Here is a 6657-nt window from a genome sequence, read left to right as displayed (position 1 = left end):
TACTTTATCCCATTACAATCTACTATCCATCCCATAACAATCTGCTGCTATCGAATTTTTTTTAATTAATTTTCTAATCGCTTGAATAGAACGCGAGTTATCTCCTAAAACATAACAAGCACTTAAGGGCTTTCAACAAACATTTCCTGTATTCTGCCGTACGAAACAACTGAAAAAGTAAAAATTTTCTTAGAAAGTCAACAAAATCTACGCCAAGAGTGTGCTAAAAATCAATGCTGATTTATGATCATACAATGAATTATGCGATAGATATTGGGTTTGATTTTTCAGTCTTTAGATTGGCCCATCCTAGTCCACTCAGCTAAAGAGCACGTAACTAGCGGAAGAGCTTGGTATTTAATACCGGAAATGTGTACGCATCGGTTAGCATGATTTCGGTATCAGCGTTTATAGATAGGTGCTCAGGTTAAGTCAGATAGACGAGTCACAATGACCCATTTGATATCCAGGAAAAATTGCACATTCATATTTCATTCAATCGAGAGGAGATGGAGCGGGAAACAAATCAGAGTTTTCACTGACAGTCAGGCTGCACTGAAGGCTCTAGAGAACGCGAAGCAAACCTCAGAGATTGTTCAAGAATATAAGAAGAAGCTTAATTAGAACAGGTTTGTATGATACTTATATGGGTTCCAGGGCACTCCGATGTTCAAGGAAACGAAATTGCCGATGAATTGGCCAACCGTGGATCAGCGGTTCCTCCACAAAGGCCAGAGCCAATAATCGTAATCAGTTCCGCAGAAATCATGAATTGGATCAGCGATTATGTTAGCAATTTACATAAAGAGCGACGGTCCGGTCTAGAACGCTGCAGAACTGCAAGGTGTTTTGTGACAAGTCCGAACAAAAATTTGTCAAACTTTCTACTAAAACTTGGAAGGAAGGGCGTTCGGTTGTTGGTCGGTATTATTACAGAACACAACCCATGGAGTCAGCATATGACCACCATTGGAATCATTGAGGATCCAATGTGCCTGTCTTGCTTGGAGGAGGCGGATAACACTGAGCACTTTCTGCGTGAGTGTCCTGCCTTTGCTAGAGCAAGGCTACGAGTTTTGGGTTCCGATGTCGTGAAAAAGAATAATATTGGTTCTCTAAAACTGGAGGATATTTTAAGATTTGCCAAAGAATCTGGAAAATTCTCACAACTTATTCCTTTGTCTCTGTCTCTGTTCTTTCCTATATCTTTTTCTGATACTTTTCTCCTTTCCTCCTTGACTATCTACCCTCTTTCCAGAGCTCTAAATACAATGAACTTTTTAGTCAGAGTGTCTCTTGGTGCTTCTTGGCTCCACCTATTCAAATTACAATTTCATTTTCATATTTCGTTCATCGAATTCTACTTGCATATTAGTTTGAGGAAAAAGAAATCCCTTATTTTTGAGTAAGATTCAAAATTGTATTTCAAATTTTCCGATTGTTGTAATTTTAAAGGTAGCTTCATAATGTCTCTCTCATAGAAGTCTTGGTTCTTATTAGCGAAAAGCTCTAGTAATTTATTTTCACTCTTCTCTTGACACCAATTTCTTATCACTCAGGAATTTTTGTAATGAGAGCAAAAGGTGTTAATCGTCTGGAGCCAGGTCCGAATTATACGGTGAATGCATTAAAACTTCCCAACCAAGCTCCCGGAGTTTTTGGCAAGTCACTACAAATGTGTGTAGCCTTGCGTTGTCCAGATGAAACCCAACATCTCTTCTGTTGGCCATTTCTGGCCGTTTCTGATCAATCGCTAGCTTCAAACGGTCCAGTTGTTGGCTTTAGAGATCTGAATTTAGTGTTTGGATATACGAAAGCAACTTATAATAAGTGATTACTTTCAAGACCCACCAAATAGACAGCTGCTTCAACGATCAAGTCATGATCCGTTTAAGAAATGGGTCGATTGCACTCCGTTTGACCAAGGCTTCGCAGATGGAAACTCGATCCATGATTTCTTTTGGTGTTAATTAATCCACCAACTTTAAATCCAGCTTGGCAAATAGATTGAAACTGTTGTATGGTCGATCTTCAAAATCCTGCTGCGACTACCAACATGCCGGTCAACCTCGAATACTTCTGTGATTTACAACCAATATGAACTTAAAATTATTTGATCGATACTTTTCGAGATATCGATCACTACAGCCATCTACCAAGAAAATAATGGATTTAAAGAAATGATCAATTTTGTTTTTGAATAACTTTTTACTAAAAAAAATTATTTTCAGTGAAATAAATCTTTATTTTGTGACTTTTACGCGCTCCATTGCCTATCTGTTTGTATGCTGCAGCTGTCTAGTTCACAAGTGTAAAACCTGATTGACGACGCCATTTTCAAAAATTAAAAATCTTTGGGTAGGGTGATTAATTTTTCGCCATCCTGTATATTCTGTAGCTTCTATTGTAGCTGCTATGAAATCAATGACCCCATTTACCCTCCTATCTTTTTATTCCAATAATAGAATATGCATCCATATACCTACAAATATGATCTATGTACTATCTATGTATACTTACAACTATGCGCAAAATAATAGCAGCGCGGTATACTGCAAAGTTTTGAATACTTATATATTTTATATTATATTTAAATTTTTTATTAATATTTTATATAAAATTTTGTGCTACAACAGAAACCTTATAACTCGAAGCTCTAAACTTTGTACAAATTTCAGAAAAATTTAACAAATTTCAAAGAAATATATCAAAATTTCCATTTTGTAATTCAGAATCTTTAGAAAACTCTTTATTCAGCATCTTTTTCTTCTTTCGAAGAATTTCAATGCAGTTTTATAGCCAAATATCGGCCAGTTATCCACAGAGTATTTCATTGTTTATCTGAGAGACGAAGTGGTTTCATCACATTGGGAGTTAGAGGGGGAACTTGAGTCCAAACTAGTGGTATCACAATGGACCCCCATGCCTAAGTGGACACACTCTGCATCTTTATGGAGAACGCTAACCACCGAAACCTTTTAGAACAAAAAACACTAGCCCGAAGTAGCTGCAAAAGAGTCTTGATTTTTTGAAAATGTTTGCTGTTTTGGATTTAGCTGGCGTTCTTGAGCATTTTCTCCATAGAACAAAAGTTCGAGCATTCGTTTCGAGCTTTTCGTTTAGTAGCCATTGTACGGAAATACAAGTAAAAACTGTCTTCTTCGTCCTACTTTTTGACAGGCACCCTTTGTGAGAGTCTGTTTGCTTGAACTTATTGGCGGAGTTGCTAAGCCAAATTAGACTTTTTATGGTAACATTAAAAGCAATAGAATATCGACAACAAAAAAAAAGAAAATAATATCTTTGATTTGCAAAATTCACAATAAAAAATATTTTTAATATATAACTTAAATATAAAAATGCTTTTTAAGCCGAAGGCCTTCGCAGACAGTGCTTATTATCTTAGTGTATCAATTATTTGTAGTTGGTTCTCTTGTAAATAAATAAATAAATAAAATAAAAATGCTTTTTATTGCGAAATATCCGAATTTTTAGGTAATTTTTTAGACCTTTTGATATGGTTTTCCATGAAATTAAATAATTTTTTATGGAGCCACGCTACATACATAAAAAAGGTGATCTCAGCTGTGGGCATTTTTTGACAACTAGCTGAGATTTTTTTTTCTTATGGATCTGTACACTGGTAGTAGCTAAAAAATCTAGTTGATTTTTGACAATTTGTTTTTTTTTTTCTTGTGGTATGACAATGGAGCTCCAAGCCTAAGTAGGTCCTCTCTACATCCTCATAGAGAATGGCAACCGCTGTAACCTTTTAGAACACAAAGTGCAGGCTTTGAGTAGCTGACAATCACGTTAATTTTCGATTTTTTCGTTTTCACGTTAAATTTCGAATTTTCTTTTTTTTTTTGCTTTTGCTGACGTTCTTGTACATTTTCTGCATACAAAAAAAATCTAGCATTCGTTTTGAGCCTTGTTGTACTACAGGGTGGCTGAAGAATTTTGCTACATTAAGAAACTCAAATAACTTTTTTTTTAGTTATGGAATTCATTTATTTTTTTTTCAAGTTGAAGGTCATTAAATTTTATTAAATGTAGCTTAACTAGTTTTAAAAATAATTGAATTTAAATGCCCCCCATGCTCGTTGACACAAGTGCGGCATCTTAGTAAAAAGTTGTTCATTGTTGCTTTGAGAGTTGCGACAGGAATAGCCGCAATTGTTGCCCGAATGGATTGTTTTAGTTCATCCAAATTTGTTGGCTTTGTTTTATAAACTTCTTGTTTACATAAACCCCACAAGAAAAAGTCAGGTGCAGTAAGGTCAGGCGACCTGGGGGGCCAACGAAATTCGGAGTTTCTTGAAATCAGTTTATTGGGAAATTTTCGTCGCAACTCTGTCATAACAGTCTGGGCTATGTGAGACGTTGCCCCATCTTGTTCAAACCCCACAGAGTTGAAAAGAATTCTCTTTCGGCGTAGTTCTGGATAGAAAAATTCTTTCAGCATTTTCAAATAACGGTCTCCAGTAACCGTAACGGTGTGACCATTTTCTTCAAAAAAATAAGGCCCGACAATACAGCGTGAAGAAACCGCACACCACACTGTCACGCGAAGAGGATGCAATTTCGTCTCGTGGAGTATCTGTGGGTTAGAAGTACTCCATATTCGACAATTTTGTTTGTTCACATTGCCGTTTAAATCGAAATGGGCCTCATCAGACATGAAAAGGCAGTTTAACATGTTTTGGTCTTCTTCCACCATTTGCAGGATCTTCTGGCAAAATTCCAAGCGAATCGGCAAGTCTGCTGCATTCAGTTTGTTAACCATTTGAATTTTGTAGGGAAATAAGTCTAAATCTTTGTGCATTATTGTTTGCAAAGACTGTCGGCTGACACCAAGTTGAGCAGATAAGCTTCTTGTTGAAACCCTTGGATTGCTTTGTATAGCTGCAGCTACAGCAGCGATCGTTTCCTCCGTCCGATCTGGTGGGTTTCGATGATAAGGCCTTCTTGCGACTGTTCCTTGCTCAGCAAAATTATTCACCAGTCTCATGGTCCACCTGCTCGGGGGATCGCCGCCAAACATCCGCCTGTACTCTCTCTGTACGAAAACTACGGACTCCAGTGCGTGATAGCGGCGGACTATCCAAATTCTTGTTTGCGTGTCCCAGTTATCCATTTTAATAAATTTTAAAGATCAATCTGCAAATTAAAACAAAAATGGAACAGATAACTTAAAAAGAAAAAAAAGTTATTAATTTTTTTTTGGTAGCGGCTTGCATCAGCCACCCTGTAGTTGAAAAATTTCGTTGATCTTTGAAAATTTTTTGTTGGTTTTTTCGTTTTTGTTTTTTTTTTGTTTTTGTTTGTTTGTTTTTGTTAGTTGGCGTTCTGGTACATTTTTTCTCTTCCATATAAAAAACATTTCGGGCAGCATATATGGAGTTTCAAGTTTCAAAATAAACGCGCGACTTCAAACTTTCACTTTGTTATACGATAATTTAATGGGCATACCCAGAATTTTTCTAAAAGTAAAAATAAGCTAACAAGTTTGAATTATGGACATTTTCTGAATTTTTTTTTTTTCAATTTCCTTCATGGTTTTTATTGTAGTATGAACTATATTTTTATAAAAAATTTAAAAATTAAACATAAATGTCACACATTGCGTTGCTATTATCGTGAACACAGGTGTTTGCCCCTATTTGTATCCGGTTTAAAGCATTTGCATGAATCTTTCAAATTCGATCTGATAGCGGACGAGCATAGTTGAAGCGATAATGAATTCTATTTTTTTTATAAATTTTGCATTTAAACAAAGTATTTTCGCATAAGGCACAGGTAGTTTTCTAATTTTAAACTCAAATAATTTATTACAAAAATATGCAAATTGAAGAAGCGGTGAACGGTGGATGACCAGCCATAGGCATTTCTAAATCAACTGTTGTGTAGCATATTAAGCAGTTTTGAAACCCATAATCAATGGTCGGGTTTTGACCAAAATTAGCATACGCGTGGATATTTGATTAAACATTTGATTTTATGTTAATTTGCATTTCTTCATTTTAGCTCATTGAACTAGATCTGCGATGCTGTAAGATGTGGCCGTTAAGCGGTATCGATGTTTGCATAAATTAATACAATGGTCATGTAAATTTTCAAATGCTAATATGAATTATTAATGCAGAATGTGTTGAAATATAGAATATTTTTCATTTGAAATAGTAAAGAATTTTAAATTTACATTTTAGTTCTTTTCTAACAGCATAAAAGATAGGCGAATTCCGCTATTTTTTGCCAAGCACCTGTTAACCTCCTTTTTGCTTGTGTGAGTACGCAAGACCGGTAAGAAACAACAGCGAATTGTTGCGTATATTGCGCATGCGTGCATGCTCTCTCATTTTACTGCTAACACGCACACTCACATACGCACATATCCACACAAATACAAGCCAAGCTTAAGCACAAGCGCATTTATCGCTTTGCTTACGCCAGCGCACCACCCCAAAAATGCACAATGAATAATCAAAATAAATTGTACTAATAGCTCCATTAAAAGCCACTGGATGAGCGGGTGAGAAAGCGGGGCGAGGAGGAGGTGGGGAGGTACGAGCAGGTTCCGCACCTCTATGCCTGCCGCAATAAACGAAAGTATATGCATAACCGCGCTGACTTGTATTGTATGTACAAATGTGCCTC

This window comes from Anastrepha obliqua, chromosome 1, assembly GCF_027943255.1.
Source record: "Anastrepha obliqua isolate idAnaObli1 chromosome 1, idAnaObli1_1.0, whole genome shotgun sequence".
NCBI lineage: Eukaryota > Metazoa > Arthropoda > Insecta > Diptera > Tephritidae > Anastrepha > Anastrepha obliqua.
This window is presented reverse-complemented; position numbering follows the sequence as displayed.